This window comes from Callithrix jacchus, chromosome X (assembly GCF_049354715.1).
Source record: "Callithrix jacchus isolate 240 chromosome X, calJac240_pri, whole genome shotgun sequence".
NCBI lineage: Eukaryota > Metazoa > Chordata > Mammalia > Primates > Cebidae > Callithrix > Callithrix jacchus.
In genome coordinates, this window is record NC_133524.1 from 15,053,897 (window position 1) to 15,074,231 (window position 20,335).

Consider the following 20,335-nt stretch of genomic DNA (forward strand, 5'->3'; position numbering starts at 1 on the left):
AGTCAGTTATTTAGAGTTACCTCCCTACCCAGCATCGAAAATTGGACAAGTGTGTCCAAAACTTATGGAGGGTCCTTGGTCACATTCATAACAGCTCTGTAAGGCACTGGGGCATAAGCAGCTGCTATGCAGAGGATGACAGAGAAAAGGGAAATTCTTCACCAACTGCATACCAGGTCCTCAAGAAAGAATGGCAGTGCCCAGTGGACAGGTCATCAATACCTACAAACTCATGGGGACAAGTCAGAGCCTGAGGCCAGCAGGCCTGATGGGAATAAAAATTAGTGATTTGCTTGTGGGCACATTTAATATGCCCTGATAGCTCTCAAATCACTGTGGTGGAGGTGGGGGTGAGGAAAGTGGGGGATGAGAGCCCTGCAATGGCAGGAAAAGTAGAAATGAAGAAAAAAGAGGTTTCCTCTGAGAAACTACACATCATCAGCTTGGATGTGGTATTTTTTTCAGAGTGCTTTTTGTTTAATCAGCAATGATAATGCAAATAGTTCAGACTGATTTGGGTCTCTGATCCTAGGGAAAATGCCTACATGCTTCAGGTTGTCAAAAATACCTGCTGGACGTTTGGCCAGGATAGTTGGGAGGGCTGCTGGGGAAAGAGCACTGGGCCAGTTCAAATCTTGGCTCTGTCAGAAATGAGCAATGAGACTTGGAACTTGTGCCTGAACCTCTCTGGTCCTCCGTTCACTCTGTTAATTAAAGAGGTTGTACTACATCAGTTATTTGTAAATAGTATTGCATGGAGCACTCCAGTCTAGGGAGTGCCTGGGCTGAGAAAAGGGGGCTGTGCAGGCCAGCTGAGATGGCCCTAGGCCCCCAGCACCCCCTCACCAAGAGCAACAGCATATGTATCAGTTTCACATACTAGAGCTACTTAGTTGTTTTTGAGGGAAAGACTTGACTGCTAAAATAAACTTGGACAGCCACTTCACCAGACTAAAATAGTAATTCAAAGGAAATATCACAGTAGAGCTATGAGGACTAATGGATACCATTAGCAAGAGAGAGGAGTACTTATCTTATAGATGTGCCATTCTGAACTTCATAAAGATTCTGGACAAAATGGAACTCACTAATGCAAGAAATGAAGACATGCTATCCAGGCCACGTTGGGTGGGCTTGTAAGGCAGTCGGGGTGTTGAAGCTAGAGGGATGGGTTGGAAGATAAAGTAGAAAGAGGGATGAAGGAAAGAGAACTACTGAGTACCCATGTGAAATGAGCTCACAGTAATGAGAGATGCCTAGAGGGGAACAGTGGGTGACACTGGCCCCATCTACTGGTCTGCGCAGGCATTCCTACTTTACCACATGAAAGAATGGGTTAGTTCTGAAGCGTTGCCAGGCATTGCTGGATCTAAAAGCAGGTTAAGAAAATAAAACCAATCATTACAATACTGAAATACTTAAAGGTTTATAAACTCAACTCCTAAAGATTCAAAAGCCTCTCTTAAATGAAGGTCTGCCGATAGTGTAAATTAGCTAATTTTCCACAGGAGTCTACCTATTAGGGCACCCGCTGAGAGTTATCTCTCAGTTGGCAGTTACTTATCATCACTTCAGGAGTGCTTGAAAATAATAAATTATTTTTCTAGACAGGGAAAGTAATGTTATTCTATCAGTTCAAATTCCTGAGATTACAATTCACATTACTCAATATTTTTAATTTTATCTGCTCCAAATAGATAAATGTTCAGTGTTGAAAACAGAATTCAGGGGATAATGACTGGATTTGCATAAAGTTACAATTATAGTAATTTGATGATTTCAATTACTCTGGCTTTCTCTTTGCCAAGGATGACTAAAACACAGTAAAATTAGAACCAATAGGTCATATAAAGGTAGGATTACTGGACAGCATTTTCTATGGGAATATTCACTCCTAAATATGACTCATTAGAATCACAGTCACAAAACGTTGCCAAGCTGTCCTTCTAAAAAGGAGATTGGTACATCCTGTCTTACCAAATAACATTTATTCTACTCCTCCTGTCCCCAACAAAATGTTACATAGGAAACAATCAATATAATCAATCACTACCCAGTATCATGATCTTTTAATGACCCTTTCCCAAATGCTGGATTGAGCAAAGCAGTGTGGATTCAAAGCTTGGCTCCTTTGGAGACTCAGGATTAGATATATGTGAGTTCTCTGGATCTCCAAGACCTACATGTTGCTTGCAGCATGGCCCTCCGAATTCTTATACTTGGAATGTGAGGTTCCAGGTTGAAGATTTTACTTATACTTGGAACATCCCTGCCTTCCCCCTCAACGTCGAAAACAAAGCAAAACAAAACAATAGCCAAAAAGAAGAAAGAAAACAATCTACCATGTATGAAAAATTATATTACTTCAAGAGGGAAAGGGAGGACATTTTCTAGCATTTAACAGGGCTGCTGTTAACCTACTTGCATGGTTTCTGTGGTTGTAATAAACTCTGCACCACTCCTGGAGATTTATTTAATCCAGTGATTCTCAACCAAGAGTGATTTTGCTTCCTAGGGGACATTTTGTTTCAATGTCCGGTGATACTTTTGGTTGTCTTAATTTGGGGGAGCGCTACTAGGATGTAGTGTGTATAGATCAAGGGTGCTGCTAGACATCCTGAGTGCACAGGACAGCCATTCATGATAAAGGATGATCCAGTCCAAAATGTCACTAATGCTGAGGTTCAGAATTTCCACCTAACCCAACTGGGACATCATGCATCATTTGTCAGTGGTGCTTAACTGTACTAAATAGAGAAACTCATAAATCATTCCATTGTGTCATATAATAGAGATTAACACTAGATGATGGCCAGAAGAGCAAGAGGTTGCCAAAGACTCGCAAAGTGACGCAATTTCAGATTTAACACATGTGGAAGACCTATTGTACACTAGCTTCCCAGGAAACCCCTCCAACTCAATGAATAGTTCCCTGAAGTAGACAGAACTATACTCGTTTAAAGAAGCACAATCTGAGACTATGAGTTTAGTCATATGTTCAAGGTCTCTCAGGTAGTGAGACAGAGTTCAATCCCAGACCATTTTCCTTTCAACAGAGTTTGGAAGTGGAAGGTGGTACATGACACATGGCAAGCATATGCTAGAGGAAGTCATGTGATAGAAATTGAGATTTCTTTTACTGCTTCTGTATGTCTTTTCCATGGCTTCTGTTTAAAATGGTCTATATCCTGTGGCTTTGTGCAGAAGATACCCTTAGCCACTGAAAGCCACTTTGCCCCATGCATAGGGCAAAGCACATGATGCCTGGGATTCTATTTGCCCCTGAGCAGTCCTTCACCAATAACTCGGGACTTTCAGAGTATAAAAGTCCAACTCCTGTTCCTCAATATAAGACAAAGGCTGAGCAGTAACTTATACTCCAGAGTTCCTCTGCATGATCAGGTTGAAATACCTACACAAGACAAAAATCACACTCTTCCCTGTCCTGCTTCCCTAACTCCTTCACCATTTTCTCCTGAGAGCACTTCTTTAAGAAATCACTTGCACACAAATTCTTATCTCTGGGCCTGCTTCTGGGGAACCCAATCTAACACATCAAAAGAGTTATCTTGGGGCCCAGGGAGGTTGGGGTGCTTCTCAGAGTAAGAGGACATTTAACTGGGCTTTGGTGGGTGCTACAGTTTGAATGTACCCCTTCCAAAATTCTGGTTTTGCCAATGTGATAGTCTTAAGAGGTGGGATCTTTAAGAAATGATAAAGCCATGAGGGCTCCTCCCTCATAACTGGCATTAAGGTCCTCATAAAAGAGGCTTCCTGTAGTAGTGTTTGTCTCTTGCCTTCCACCTTCCACCATGTCCACCATGTGAGGAAACAGCAAGGAGGCCCTCTCCAGACACCAAATGCCAGTGCCTAATGTTGGACTTCCCAGCCCCTCCAGAACTGTGAAAAATAACTTTCTGTTCTTTATAAATTACCCAGTCTCCGGTATATTGTTGTAGCAGCACAGAATGGACTCAAACAGTGGGATAATAAGACTCGGAAGACAGAGGAGGAAGTGGGGACGAGATGATGGTAGAAGATAAAGTCTGAGAGATGGGCTGTACCCAGAACGAGTCGAACTAATGTATTTGGATGTATCTTGTGAGCAATGGGAAACTATTAACAATTTTTCAGTACAAGAGAACATTCCACATGAAATAGAATAGCTACATTAATAAACCTAAGTTGATACTAAACATAATTTATTGGACATTTTCCAAGTGCATTACAAAGTAATGGGGAACCTGAAAGTACAGCAAAATGTAATAAAAGAAAATGAAAAATTCTTAGGTGTTGATTACTTTCTCTGTACAAAGGGGCTTTATGCTCCAGAAATACACGAATAGACCAAATGACTTTGAACTATGATTATGGCCAAACCGTAAAAAGGAAACTTGTTTTCCTGAAGCCTGGGACCACTTATTTTCTAGAATGAAATACTTACCTTTATAAGAAGCTAATTTTCTAACGTGAAACAGGAAAACTACTCGGTATGTCAGAAAAAGCATGGTCGTTTTTTATTTATTATTAAATATTCCCTACTATGTGTCAAACACCGAATAGTTATTTAAAAGTAAATATTAAAGTTGACTATTGAAATCATTTGTTGAGTTTTTAATCTCTCTTTTCTGTACATATAAAAAGAAGAGTTACCTACAACATTACACCTTTGAGGTCTAAAAAGCAAGTTATGAATGACAGTCAAGTAGAAATTCTGTTAAACTTTTTGATGTCTATCTAAAACATTCTGGAAGAAATTATTTTGCTGTGAATAACAAAGAAGCTGTAACTAATAATGTTACAATTCAATTTTAATTTAACATTCATTGCCTAGATCAGGGGTCAGCAGACTTTTACAGTAAAGAGCAAGATAGTAATTGTTTTAGGCTTTGGGAGCCAGATGGTTTCTGCCGCAATTACTCAACCCTTCGTTGCAGTACAAAAGCAGCCAGAGATAATACATAACTAATGGGCATGTCTGTGTCCTAATAAAACTTTATAGACACTGAAGTTTGATTTTCATATAATTCTCATGTGTCACAAAGTATTCTGGTTTTTTTCCAACCATTAAAAAAATGTAAAAACCATTCCTAGTTCACAAGCAGGCTGTATAAAAACAGGTAATGGATGAATTTGACCCAAGAAGTTGGTGTCTCAATTTTGGGTTTCCCCAAAGCAGGGCTGAGGCAAGGGCTTAGATGCAGATAGTTTATTTGGGAGGCAGTCCCAGGAAGCAAGAGTGAGGGAACATGGAGAGAGAAAAGGAAAGAAAGAGAAAAAGCCAACGAAGTGTGTGTTGCTAAGTTGGTTACTGCCGGCAGTTGAGCTCTATCCCACTACAGACTCCCTGAGAAAGTGGTACAATGTTACAGGCTCACGCCTGTAATCCCAACACTTTGGGAAGCTGAGGCAGATCACTTGAGGTGGATCACTTGAGGTCAGGAGCTCGAGTGGTCAGCCTGACCAACATGGTAAAACCCCCTATGTATTAAAAACACAAAAATTATCCAGGCATGGTGGTGGATGCCTGTAATCCCAGCTACTTAGGAGGCTGAGGAACAAGAATCACTTGAACCCAGGAGGTAGAGGTTGCAGTGAGCCGAGATCACACCACTCTACTTCAGCCTGAAGGAGGGAGTGAGAATCTATCTCAAAAAAAATTAACAAATAATAAAATAAATGTTTTTTAAGAATGTGCTTTAGAAATGCCTCACTGAAGGATGAGAGGCAGGAGGCTAGAGACATATCTACTGAATACAGGCCCTTCACTTCAGGTTGCCCCACCTGTGGGTCATTAAAGCTCCCTCTGCTTTGGCAAAAACACCAAGGCAAAAAAGTAAAGAGGTGGTTCCAGAACTCAAGGTGAGATACTGCTGGCCAGCTTGGGAACTTCCTACCAGAGCAGCATCCACCATCACAAGTGGGCCATGGGGATATGGCACAAGGAACAAAAATGCTTGCTACAGAGGGTAATACCATTTATTTCTGTAATATTCTATTTCTCTGGAAACCTAAAAATCACAGATTTGAGGAGATTAATATTCTAAAAGCAATATCACTCACAAGCTATAAAGTTAAAAACTCAGAAGAAAGCCAACATCCTAAGGTCCTTATCCAACTGGCCACATATCAGGAAGGAAATGTTGTTCATGGATGAAAAGCAAGCTCCTGAAATCAAAACTTGCAACTGCAGGTCTAAGTGGACCAATTTAGAATGTCTGTGAGCAGTTACTAAGTGCAGGTCAGTCTGTAGTTTTTCAGATAAGGTCACTAGCAGTGAAGAGGGTCCTGTAGGCAGCAAAGGATGAATCCTAACAACTCTTTCTGGAAGGAAGGACAATAAGATAGAGTCTTAGCCTCAGGTTTTAATCCAACACTCAGAAAAAAATGAGGAGAAATATTACTGTCTGTAATCAAGTTGCACAGGGGGACAATCAAAGATGGGGCAGAGCCCACCAGGAAAGAGAACTGACTTTCACTGTCAGTGGAAACCAGCACAAAATCCCAAAGGGAGGCAGAATGAATATCTGCCGTTTCGTCTGCCGGGATTTATTTATCTTTCCAGTAAAATGGAACTCAACAAGCCCTTAGATATCCTCTTAGGATGTCGCATCAACTAATAGTGGACATGTTCAGCAGCTGTTTCTGATTGACTAGACCTCACCCCTCATTTTAACACTGGAGCCTCTGACCATAGTCAGTGTATCTTATTGTTCTGGTCACAGCGATTCATTCAGGAATAATTTGTGACCCAGTTAGAACTATTAAGAGGTGATTAGTCTTTTTCTAGGGCTTCTTGGAAACATGACAGTGTTCTTTCCTCTTAGGCCTAAGCCCAAGAGAATATGGGGTATATTGAAGCAAGGGCCAGCACCTGAAGCTCAAATTGAAAGCCCAGGGAAGAAGGCAGAGCCAGGAGATGGTAAGAAGCTAGACTCAGAATCCAGCCATATTTACTTGGTCAAGATAGCATGGCACATGCTTCTCAGACATTGGTGTGCATACATACCACCTGGGGGGTCTTGATTATGGGGGGGGGGTCTTCTTAAAATGCAGAATCTTATTCTAGCAGGTCTAGAATAGAGCCCGAGAAGCTGCATTTCTAATAGTCTCCTAAGGAGATGACCATGCTGTTGGTTTGCAGACCATATTCTGAGTAGCAAGGAGAGAAAATGCACCGAACCTTATGTCCATAACCTGATATAGGAACCCAGCAGTTCAACTTAGGCAGGGCTGAAACAGCTGATTAAGTTGGATGGCTGCTCCTGATTGGCAGTGTGAAACCTAAAGCCTGGAGAACAAAAACCTCATCTATCTAAATTTTCACATCAAGGCACAGATTAAAATCAAAGATTTTCTATAACCAGGCTTTAAAAAATATTTTATCCCTATAGCAAAAAAAAAAAAGAAATATCTGAAAATCTAACTGAGACTGTGAGTTTGATCAAATCCAAGTTTGCTCGCTGAATTACAGTATCAGTTGAATTCATAGACCTGCTAGGTCTTTGATGTGAGCAAAGGCAGTGACCTGGAAAGAGTATAATACCAGCAGTTTAAATGGAAATATCTGAAACACTCTGAGGAGTCCCCTAAATCGCCAGCCTCCTGATGAAGCACTTCTCACAGACTTCTGGACCTGCGGAGCAGTTCTCCTGCCCTTGCTTAAAGAAACTGATTTCGTGGCCTGATTGTGCTGCCTTGCAGGACAAAGTAATTTCTACCCCACCAGTTACTATCACTCAATCTATAACCATAATCAGATTCTAGCATGCCTGGAAAGCGTTTGAGTGTGGCATCAAACTAGGGAAGAGAAGGCTTATTCAGTGGAGGCTTTAGTCAGGATTTGTTAAATTATAAGATAGAAAATTGGGGATATTTGTGAAAATTGGGGATATTTGTGGGAAGAGATCTTGAGGATGTTGAACCCAGAAGCGAAGAATATATAGAAAGAATATAATTCACACACACAAAAAACCACATTTCAATATGAAGAGACTCAGGCCTCACTACAAGAAAAGATAGGAGTGTTTGGAAGCTTGCCCCATTACCTTGAATGCAACAGCTATAAATGCCAAGGAATCCAAATGTGCCTTGTTAGCAATACATGTCTGTATTATTTGTTTCCTATTGTCACTGTAACAAATTATTACAAACTTAGTGACTTTTTAAAACAATACAAGACCAGGCACAGTGGCTCACGCCTGTAATCCCAGCACTTTGGGAGGCTGAGGTGAACGGATCACCTGAGGTCAGGAGTTCAAGCCCAGCCTGGCCAACATAGTGAAACCCTGTCTCTACTAAAAATACAAAAATTAGCCAGGCATGGTGGCAGGTGCCTGTAGTCTCAGCTACTTGGGAGGTAGACACAGGAGAATCACTTGAACCTGGGAGGCAGAAGTTGCAGTGAGCAGAGACCGTGCCATTGCACTCCAGCCTGGGCAACAAGAGCAAAACTCTATCTAAAAAAAAAAAAAAAGAAAGAAAGAAAAAGGAAAAACAATGCAAATGCATTCATTTCTGGAGGTCAGAAGTCTGACACAGGTCTCACTGGGCTACAATCAAGGTGTTGGCAGAACTGCATTCCCTTCTGGAGGTCCTAAAGGAGAATTCATTCCCTTGTCTTTTCCAGCTTCCAGAGGCTACCTGGATTCCTCAATTCATGAGCCCTTCCCTTCTCCCATCTCCAAAACCAGCCATCATATCACCCCAATCTCTGCTTCTGTCCTCATATCTTCTCTGAATTTCCTGCCTCCTCCTTATTAAGATCTTTGTGCTGGCGAGGTTGCAGAGAAATAGGAACATTTCTACACTGTTGGTGAGAATGTAAATTAGTTCAACCACTGTGCAAAATGGTGTGGCAATTACGCAAAGATTTAGAACCAGAAATGACATTTAACTCAGAAATCCCATTACTGGGTATATAACCAAAAGTATATAAATCATTCTACCATAGAGACAAATGCACACATATTCTCAATGCACTGTTCACAACAGCAAAGACATGGAATCAACCCAAATGCCATCAATGATAGACTAGATAAAGAAAATCTGGTACATATACACCATGGAATACTATGCAACCATGAAAAGAAAACCAAGTCCTTTGCGGGGACATGAATGGAGCTGGAAGTCATCATCCTTAGCAAATTAACACAAGAACAGAAAACCAAACACTGCATGTTCTCACTTGTAAATGGGAGCTGAACAGTGAGAACAGATGGACACAGGGAGGGGAACAAAACACCCTGGGGCTGTTGGGGGGTGGGGCAAGGATAAGGAGAGCATTAGGACAAAAGCTAATGCACGCTGGGTTTAATTCCTAGGTGATGGGTTGTAAGTGCAGCAAATCACCACGGCACATGTCTACCTATGTAACAAACCTGCACATCCTGCACATGTATCCCGGAACTTGGAATAAAAATAAAAAGATCCTTGTGATGACAGTGGACCAACCTAGATAATCCAGGAAAAACTTTCCATCCCCAAATTGTTAACCACATCCAGAAAATCCCTTTTGCCGTGTAAGGCAACATATGCACAGGTTTTGGGGATTAGGAATATAATTAGCACTGGGTTTTCTAGCCTTACAGTATATCCATGCTAGAGTGCCCACTTCTTTGAGCTTTCTGACCTCTTCTTACACAATCTGCTATGGCATTTCTGCTGTTTTGACTTGACTTAATGCAGGTCATTGCTTTCTCCAAGTTTCTAAGAGCCAACCTAATTGTATATCAGCATGGTCTCTTTGCATTCTTACCAAGTGTTAATCTTGCATCAGAGGAGGATGCACCTAAGTCAGTATACTCCATTTGATCAACCTTTGCTTTCCTTGATCCAGTGTCCTCAGAATCCAGTAGCGAAATCCTCCTCCGGTTCTGAACAGCAGCATATGCTGACTAGATCTGGCAGCAACTTTGGGCATAGTCCCCTTTTCTCTTGGGAGGCCAGCATTTCCCTGGCAGGCATATGTTGGGATGGGACCCTAGTTTATCTTCTTGTTGGCTGCAGGAGATAAAAACTTCCATCACAGTTGTAACAATCGCAGGACCATGGTACGCCTGCTGCTATCTGACCTTTACCTCCCTCGAGTCACGGGGTGCTGATTTCTGGCAAGCTGGCAGGTGAGCCCACTTGAGAGCGTGCTTTCTCAGACCACTCCTGGTACCAAACTTCTTAGCTACAGGAGTGCTCTTGGAAATGCCTAGAAAAGTCTGAGTAAACAGCAGAGCACAGAGAGAAGTTAACTGCAATGTCTTCACAACAATGGCCTCAGCTGAGCCCAGGTGGAGCACTCTGGAGCTCAGAAGGTCCTATCAAATGTCCTGCCTTGAAGCAAGGTGGTTGGGTTTTTATACTCCTACATCAACTAGTCAAAAGCTGTCGCTTTCTCTGGGGAAGCCAGGTGTCATGCATCAGGCAGGTAGCTCTCTTCAGCCAAGGGTAATTTCCAAAGAGGAACTCTGCTGAGAGCTGTCAGCCAGCAGCATGCAGCAGATGGGGGAGGAAAGGGAAGCTAGGTGCTTCAGTCCTAAATGAAAACCTGGATAATTCACAGCTGTATCTATTATAAGGGCAATGGTAAAAAGTTGAAAAAAGCCTTGCCCCAACACTTTGAACATGCTGAGAGGACGACTCTTTCTGACCCCCAGATTAGGGCTGTGGAATAGTGGACCCATTATCTAAAAGTGGTGGGGGTCTGACACTTTTCTTTATCATTGGTTGCCAAGAATGGAACCTGACAAATGAATGGACCTCCTCAAAAGGAAATGAAACATTTTTAACCCCCTATTTGTGCTAATGCCTATCCTTTCAATGTCTCTGGCCTTCATGATAAGGGAAGGAAGCTGAGGAAGAGTGCACTTAAAAGAAAATTTTCCATGTCACCAATAAGAAAGTGAGGAGAAAGCCTCATAATTAGTAGGCAAGAAGCAGACTAGGGTAAGATTGTCCAAGAGGTAGCAAAATCATCTTTATTAGGCCTCCATTGATGTTGAGAAGTTCACTACCACCTGAGAACACCATGGGATCAGCCTTGCCCTGGCTGCCACCTCCTTAGTGCCAATGTCTCCAGCTTTATGACATAACACCAGAAGAATCTGTCTAGAATCCAATAATAATATATTTCATAGACCATGGATTTAGAGCTCAGTGAATCAAATGATGTGAAATGTCAGAATGCAAAAGCGTTCCAGTGAAGAAAATGGGTCAAAGGTAAAATGAAGACCATGACTCTGCAAAAAGTTAACTTTGTATGGCCTTAGTCACTACATGGTGAATTTATTTGGAGAAGAAGCCTCACTTAGGGTGGGAGGTCACTTAGCCAGAGCCAGAGAAATAGACATAAAGAAGTGAGAGGGAGGAAAATCTCCATTTGCTTCACTGATTTAAGTCTTTCATCAATATTCCTGGGGATTCATTCAATTCTTGCCATCCTTATGAAAAATCATTTAAAACATATATGAAACAAAGAGAACAAGTAAAAAGAAGCACATATAAGTGAAATAAGGCAGACACAGAAAGACAACTACCCCACGATCTTACATACATATGGAATCTTAAGTCGAACTCACATAGAGTAGAATGGTGATTGCCAGGGGATGAGGGTGCAGGTGTGGAAAAAGGAGAAACATGAGGGTGGGGCTGTTGAAAAGGGTCAAAGCATTCACATTTTCAGTTAGAAGGAATAAGATTTAGTGATCCGGTGCACAATATGACCAGAGTTAATGTATTGTATATTTCAAAATTACTAGAAAAGAAGACTTTAAATGTTTTCACCACAAAAAAGTAGGTAAAATGTTGGATATGTTAATTAGCTTGATTTAATCTTTCTCTACTGTATAAATAGATCAAAACATCACATTGTACCCCCTAAATATACAGAATTATTATTTGTCCATTTAAATAAATGAATAGAAAAAGGCAAACCTAAATCTATAAATTAAAATTTTTTAAAGTTAATTTGTTAGTTTTTTATGAACCCAGTATAAATAACAGAAAGGAACAATGAAACAGATGTGACTTAAACAAGGGAACTGAGATTAAGAAGAAAACCAAAAGACAAGACAAAAATAGTAATAATAATTAACAACCCCAATTTTTAAAGATAGAAAATTAATATAAGATTATTAAACTGAGATCCAGTGAGAAAAGTAATAGAAATAGACTTGTTAAGAGAAGTATGATTAAATAAAACTTCAACCTTTTCAGGTAAAACCTGCAGTTAAAAATTAGCAAAAAGAAAAGGAGAAATCTGGCTACATTGTGTCAGAGGAAAGTGCTAGGGCACGTCCTGGGGCTGGAGCTGCATTCTACTCAGGCAGCTGGGGAAATGTGCCCCAGAGGGACCGAGATTCCAGGAAGCCTGTATTGGGTCCAGGCAGGAAAACAGACACCATATGAGGTATTTTCATGGAAAGGACTTAATGCAGAGAATTAATTGAACTGTTTGTTGCCAGAGAACTGAAAAGAAAAACAGAAGAAACTGACACAGTTACCCACTACTACATAAGCGGTTAGGGTTATTGGAACCTAAAGGTTTACAGGAGCCCTGTGGCATATGGACTCAGACCTCCAATGAACGGGCACTGCCCAGATGGTCCTGGTACCTCTGACGGATACAATGATGCTAGTTCTGGGAATGTGGCAATACTGGAACCAACTGCCACTATTAGGGTGAAGAACCATCGTTGTCCTGATACTGACTGACGGGAACAGAGTGAACAGAAAGGAGCAGGTCCTTTCTCTTCCTTCCAACCTTGACATCGCTCTCTAGTGCCCCCTGTAGGCAGAGCCTAACAGGGCATCAGCTGGCAAAGGTTTGCAAAGTCCCAGCCTCAGCAAGACAAAGCACACTGCTGTCCATTCTGGTTGCTACTAGCCACAAGTGGCTATTTGGCTTTCAATTTAAACATATGGAAATTAAATAAAATAAAAAATTTAGTTCCTCAGTTGCATTAGTCACATTTGAAGGGCTCAAGAGCTACATGTGGCCAGTGGCTACCCTATTAGAGAGCACAGCGTAGGGAATAGACTGGCCCTAAATCACATAAGGAACTCAGATCAGCTTGGAAATTTTCACCTTCTATGTTGTATCTGCAGACCCAGGGAAACCATCCCTACCCCAGCAAAGGTGATCTTTCTTCAAACAAATAACATTATGTCATTAAAAAGAACTTTTCTTCAATATGATGATGGTGGTGGCAATATTTGTTTCAGTATGTACATTTAGGGTCAGGTCCTATCCTATGTTAAACACTTTGATTTCATTATTTTATTTAATACCACAACACTATAAGCACAGTAGTTTTTCTTATCCCATCTGACCAATGTAAAACCTGAAACTTAGAGTGGGTAAGAAACTTGTCAAAGCCAAACAGTGGACTCTAGTGTCCTTGACTTAACTGCTGGGGTATATTGTCTCAGGCTGTCAAAGGGAGCCCATACTTTCACAAGAAAGAGATTTTATTTGCTTGCCATTATTCAATAGAATGTTATTTTCTCAGAAAGAATAAATTAGAGAAAGAAAGCCAACAATTAGTCCAGTACAGTGGCTCACACCTGTAATCCTAGCACTTTGAGAGGCCAAGGCAGGATGATTAAGACCAAGAGTTTAAGACCAGCCTGGCAACATAGCAAGACCCTATCTCCAGAAAAATAATAATAATAAATTAAGGAAATAAACCCAACAATTAATAATGACACTTAATGACATATGAATTATAACAATGAAAGTAATTTCAGTTCAATAAAATTCACTCCCAACAGACAACCCAGCAGGGAGGAATAAGGGTTGTCTTTCTAGTTTCATGATGGGCTATCATGCTCTCTCACACTCAGTGTTTGGAAATGGCTTGGATTGAGTTCTTCACCTTTCAGTTTATGACATTTGCAAGATGATTGCTTATTATATGAGTGAAGATTAGAGTTCCTTGTGCCCTCATATTCTATAGCATTGACACTGCAGTTATTTATGTTATGCTAATCAGAGGCAACATAGTGAAGATATGGTAGGGTCAATCATCAGTCTTGTGATATTGGAATAGTTACTAAATTCCTCTAGGCCTCAGTTTCCTTACATTGTAGGGATATCATGATGATTAGATTAGATCATGGCTATTTGTAAGCAATCTAAAACATTGTTTGACAGGTAGAGTTGCGCTAGTGTTAATGCATTTTAAGTGACCATCTAACGGACGGAATAAGAGACAGAAACAAGTATTTCTTATAAGAATGCATGCATTCCTCTATTCACTCAACAAATGCTCACTGAATGTTTGCTATGTGCCAGGTACTATTCTAGGTTCTTGGGATATACCAGCAAATATACCAGACAAAAATCCCTGCCATTATGGAGCTAACATTGTATCTATTTAGGACTCATACTATGAAAGACCTAACACCATATGTCACAAATATAAATAGGAATCTTTCCTGTCCTTAAGGTATATTCCATTACCTTAAAAGCTTGGAAAACACCCTCTGAAAGGAACAAGAAATATTTCACTGTTAACAAATGAAATATTCCGGGAAACAGGAATTAAGTGTGTACTGGGAAAAATGCTAATTTAGATATCAGAGAATCTAGGTTCTAGCCACATCTCTGTGCTGAACTTCTTGTAATATCAATTTATACTCTCTGAGCTTCTGAGTTTTCTCACCTGCCAAAATGGGAGTCGAATCTCAAAGGCATTTTCAGCGATATAGTTTTCATATGTCTACTATAATCATGCCAGCAAGACAGGTTAAATTTATGGAGACTAGAAAAATATACTTTCTCATATTTTATATTATAACCTCAGGCATTACTATCATGTTGAAATGCAGCCTTATGGGGGATCACATAGCTTTCCTACTGAATTGGGAAGCAACCTTATGGAGGGCGGATCTCTTAGTTTTCCTACTGAAAAACAAAGGCAGTCTGTTTGGAGTGTTGCAAAAGCTGAGTCTGAAACAAGGAAATAATTCCATAAGAATGTTGGTCATTTGTTTGAGTACGGATCCCAAGAAGTTGTACTAAGAGAAAAGGACCAGTGAGATGGGAGAGAAAGCCAAAATTGGTATGGTTAGTGGGGTGTTTGTTGTAGCAATTAGGACTCAGTCACACCAGGACTTCTGAGAAAAGACAGAATACCTCCCGGAATTGCCCAACCAAAGGAGAGGAGGCTAGTACATTCTCCACTGGGTCTCACCCCTGATTAATTGAGGTTTACCCCCCAAAATGCAAACCACTTCACCTTCTAAGGCCAACTGGCCCCCACAGCTTTAGCTTTGAGAAGACCATGAGAAAAAAAGCAAGGTGTGAATTTAAGGTATGACACAGTTATGTGTTGAAGTATGTCTCCTCAAACTTCATATGTTGAAATCCTACTTCTGAGTATCTCAGAATGTGACCATATTTGAAAATAGGGTCTTTACAGAAGTAATAAAAAATGAGGTCATTATGGTGGGTCCTAATCCAGTATGACTGGTGTCCTTATAAAAGAGAAAAATTTGGATGTACTCATGCACACAAGGAGAATGTTATGTGAAGACTGGAGATATGCTGCCACAAACCAAGAAACCAGAAATTGGGAGAGAGGACTAGAACAGACCCTTCCCTAGCACCTCTAGAGGGAGTGCAGGCTGCTGACGCCTTGATCTTGGACTTCCAGCTTCCGGGCTGGTGATGATAAACTGCTGTTGAGTAAGTCACTCGATTTGTGGTACTTTGTTACAATAGCTCTAGCAAACTAATACAGACACTGCTGTGTGGAATCTGAGCAAGGAGGAAATGAGCAACACAGCTATGGCTGGTATTACAAGCAGGTAAGGGAGGTGACACTGACACAAGCACCAAAGACATCTGCTACAGAGCTCACAGACCATGGACATACTGAGGTGACAGATTAGTTGTTTCTCAGTTCTCCCTAAAGAAAGGGAATGGAAATGGAATACAAAGTGCAATGACTAGAAGTATAACCTACACTGTCATAGGGTTTGTTCTATATGTTCATTATATTTGAACCAACGATAAACCCTCCTATTTTCCTCTCAATTGCTAATATACCTTTCCTTCCTAAGGCAGCCATTAAGATTCCATGTCCCTAACGCTGAAATGAGTTAAGAGTTAGGGGTTAAAAAAAAAAGAAAAAAATAGATTCCATGTCCCTTCTTTATATGAAGCAATTGCATTTGTTAACACATTTGAAAGGGGGACATTTTAACAGCTTGATCTCCAGAGCAGCCTCCATTCCTTTTAGGGCGAGAATGACAAAAACAAAAAGAGGGATGACAACTGTGTCACACCTTAAAATCTTACATTTATATTCATAATCTTTCATATTGGAAAAGCTTTAAAAAGTATAATGAATTCACGAAAAATGTATGATAGAACTGCCAAGAACATCCGGGAGCATTCGTTTTTGCCTGAAATTTGAGATTCTTTAACTGGGTCAGGAATATCTTGCTAAAAGCACTCTTCTCAGCTACTGTCATTTTGTACTTTCCTTCCAAAAGCATCAGTCTCAAAAGAGATATGTGCACAAATTAATGAGAGGATGTTTTCAAGATGCTGAATAAGTTTGATCTGAAGAAGGAGCAAGGCTCTCCACTGACACCTTTCTCATGCCCTACTTTGGTTAGAACCTGACTCTCCCTCCCCACCTGGCTGAGCTGTCCCTCCTTGAAGTGAAGCAATTTTCTGGAATGAATATGATATTAAAGCCTGCTGGCCAATTGGAAGTAGAGGCTGTATTTCAAAATCAATGCACCATTAAAAAAAATTCAATATATTCAATTCAAAACTTCAATATATTATCTTATTTTAAAAGGAGTCAAGAATGAAAAACATAAAAGGTAAGTTGGAAGTAACCTATTTTGTCTTAAATAATATTTTCACTTATAATACTATAAATTAAAAAAATGTTCCATATTTATATTGTAGAAGAAATATAAAGAACTGTGTTTTTCTAACACACTTTATCATTACTAAATACATTCTAAAATTCATTGTAAGAAAAGGGTTGTGTTTTTCTAACACACTTTATCATTACTAAATACATTCTAAAATACATTGTAAGAAAAGAGTTGTGTTTTTCTAACACACTTTATCATTACTAAATACATTCTAAAATATATTGTAAGACCATTTTTTTCTTCCTTTTCACAAAATTTCCAAAATAGAAAGCAACCAAAGGCATTAGTTGTATTTCATAGTAAAGAAGTTAACATCACTCTTTAGAGGAGATTTTATTTATGATATCTGACTTATTTCTTTATATATTCTCCTTATCATGTTTTCAATTTATAGTTTTTTACTATCCCAGGTCAAATATAACATAAAAAAAATAAAATTAGAGGAGTTCATAGCTAATCCCACATTTCCAAATGAATTATTCAATTACAAGTTTCATTGGTATATTAGTGGGTTATGACTTAATTCATCTTCCATATTTACCAATTGGAATTTATCTTTATTTCAACAAGCCAAGCAAATGCATTTTTAAAGGCAATAAATCAATGTATATTTCTTAACATGTAAAATTTCCCACTGATATGTAAAATATTTACAAGTCTCTAAAAGTTAGAGTAAAACCCCATAATATACTGAGCCATAAAAAGGGATGAAGTATTGACACATGCTGTAACACGAATGAACATTGAAAACATTATGCTAAGTGAAAGAAGCCAATTATAAAAGACCAGATATGATATGGTTCCATTAATATGAAATGTCCAGAGCTGACAAATCTATAGTAGATAGGCAGTTGCATAGCAGGATAAGCTAAAGGATATAGGGCTTCTTCAGGGGCAATGAATATGTTCTAAAAATGATTGTAGTAATGGCGGCACAACTCTGAATATACTTAAAACCATTGAAAGGTATACTCTAAGTGGGAGAATTGTATGGTATGTGAATTATATCTCAATAAAGCTGTTGTGAAAAAAGGATCAAATTTTCAAAATCCAATAGCAATATTTTTTGTTTCAGTGAGAAAGAAATTCAGTTAGTCTCTAACTCTGTAATGTTTGAAGCAGTTCATCACGAGGCAGAAATCACTGAGGTAACACACGTACGGAGAGGACAAAGATGAAACTCCCATCTTGAGTTGAACACAGAAGCCAGGCAAAGTGGAGTGTAATTTTTCTTTTGTAAAGTAGTGCTATATAAAATATGCTTTGTAATTATGGAGGAAGAGGTGGTAACTTGTATTTGAGAGAGTCAGGAGTCAGAAGAGGTTTCAGGGAGGAAGCAATATTTGAGGTGAAGAAGGAGATGGAATGGGAAGTGCACAAGGGCAGGAAATGAGGAGAGCAGTTATTTATGGGTAATGAGGTTGCAAAGCTAGTTTAAGCCAGAACATGGAAGATTTCATATGCTGTGCTATATTTTTGTTTGTTTGTTTGTTTGGTTGTTTTTTTTTTGTAGGCTCTAGGACACTGTTACAAATGTGTCTTGTGTGTAAGCAGATACTTACATACTGTTTACATATAGCTAGGCAATGGTCCAGGTTGAAGAGTCAAGGAGAGCCCCAGCCAAGGCAGATGTGGGGAGGAGGAGCAGGAGAGCTTTGATTTCTAAAATATCTTAGAGGCAGAATCAACAGTTTGTTGACTGACAGATCCTAGGGATGAAGACTGAAGGAAAGAATGGTGAAAGATGGAAGATGATGTAAAAGTTTTTACACTGGGTAGCTGTGATGTTGCTATTAAACTAAAGAACACCAGAGGGAAAAGGATGAAAGGTAAAATAATGCGTTGAGTCACTATGTTGAAAATGAGATGTCTCTGAGATATGCAGTTGGAGTCATGGCTTTGGATCTAAAGAGAAGAGTGAAGCTATATATATTTTGGAAGTCATCATGAACATAAAAGACAATTAAACTGCCAACATAAAAAATGTTTTTCAAAATTATTACACTTAATGCCCATGGCAACTCTGAGCTGTACATGATTTTTACTGATGAAGACCCTGAGATTCTGGGAGATCAAGTAACTTTCCAGAAGCCACATAGCTACTAAGCTGCAAGGCCAGGACTCAACTAAATCTCACTAAATGTGAAACTCATGCTTTTCCCTCCATGTCTCGCTGACCTTTTCAAAGTCACACAGTCATCGCAGTAGAAATTTATATATATATATAATTGAAGCTAGGAAGGCAATTCCAAGTGCATATATATTACACACAAACATACACACACACAAACACACACAGAGAGAGAGATTTATTATAAGGAACTCGCTCACTCACATGATTATCAAAGCTGAGAAATCCAAAGATCTGCAGTCAGCAAGCTGGAGATCCAGGAAAGCCAATGATGTACTTCCAGTCCACGTCTGAAGACCTGAGAACCAGGAGAGATAGTGGTGTCGATTCCAGTCCAAAAGCTGGCAGCTGGAGTTTTAAGGCAGGAAAAGACCAATGTTTCACTTCAAGTAGTCAGGCAGGAGTAGTTTTTTCTTACTCAGGCTTTTTGTGTTTAGGTCTTCAATCGATCAGATGAGGCCAACATTAGGGGGCAATCTGCTTTACTCAGTCTACTGATTCAAACGTTAATCTCATCTGAAAAACCTTCACAGATAATAATGTATGAGCAAATATCTGGCCTAGTCAAGCTGACACATAAAATTAACCATCACAAAGACCTCAGTTCCTTGCTGACTGTTAGCAGGAGGCCTTAGATCTTTGCAAGGCATGATTCTCCCTAGGGTTGCTTGAGTGTCCTCATGGCATGTTGGCTGGCTTCCCCCAAAACATGTGATCTAAAAAAGAAAACCAAATAGAAGTCTCAATATGGTTTGCGACCAAGTTTTGGAAATCACTACCATCACATTCTCTTGTTAGAAACAAGTCACTAGCCTGGGTGTCATGGCTCATGTATGTTATCCCAACTTTGGTTTGGGAGGCTGAGGTGGGTGGATCACCTAAGGTTAGGAGTTCGAGATAAGCATGGCCAACATGGTAAAACCCTGTCTCTACTGAAAATACAAAAATTTGCCAGGCATGGTGGTGTCCACCTGTAGTACCAGCTACTCGGGAGGCTGAGGCAGGAGAATCGCTTGAGCCTGGGGGCAGAGGTTGCAGTGAGGCAAGACCTCGCCACTGTACTGCAGCCTGAGCAACAGAGTGAGACTCTGTCTCAAAAAAAAGAAAAAGAAACAAGACACCAAGTCCAACCCACTCTCAAGGAGGGGGGAGTTAAGTTTTGCTTCTTGAAGAAAGGAATATCAAAGAATTTGTGGATAAATTTTAAAACCACAACATCTCGGGAGCTTTAAAAACATCCTTCTACTGGCCACCCCTATCCTTTTTGACTTGGTATGCAATTAGTAAAAGCTCCCTAGATAATTCTAATGG